Here is a 424-nt window from a genome sequence, read left to right as displayed (position 1 = left end):
TCTTTGCTCCTCCAAAGCCCCCATCGTTGCTTTGAAATGAGGAGAGTAGCGTTAAAAAACAAGGTACACAGTGAGAACTTGCAACATAATTTGTAGGTTCCCTGTTCAAAAACTATTAATAATTTCATTGCCAGCCAATAAATTGTCACACAATTGAAAATGATATGCCACAACACTCGTTTATTGTCTTACAGTTCTGGAAGTCGAAGTCCTAAAATCAAGCTGTCATCAAGGCTGCTTTAATAAAATTAAATTTGCACCAAAACCAACCAAACAAAAAGAATATCATGATGACAGCAGAGCATTCAGCCAAGCACAAGGCCCTCTGAGCATGGGGCCCTGTGACTGCACACGCCGTGCACTCATGCAACTGGCCTTGAACCCAATAATATAGCGTGGGGCACTCCGCCATGTCTGGAGACAT

The sequence above is a fragment of the Hylobates moloch genome, unplaced genomic scaffold (genome assembly GCF_009828535.3).
Source record: "Hylobates moloch isolate HMO894 unplaced genomic scaffold, HMol_V3 SCAFFOLD_21, whole genome shotgun sequence".
NCBI lineage: Eukaryota > Metazoa > Chordata > Mammalia > Primates > Hylobatidae > Hylobates > Hylobates moloch.
This window is presented reverse-complemented; position numbering follows the sequence as displayed.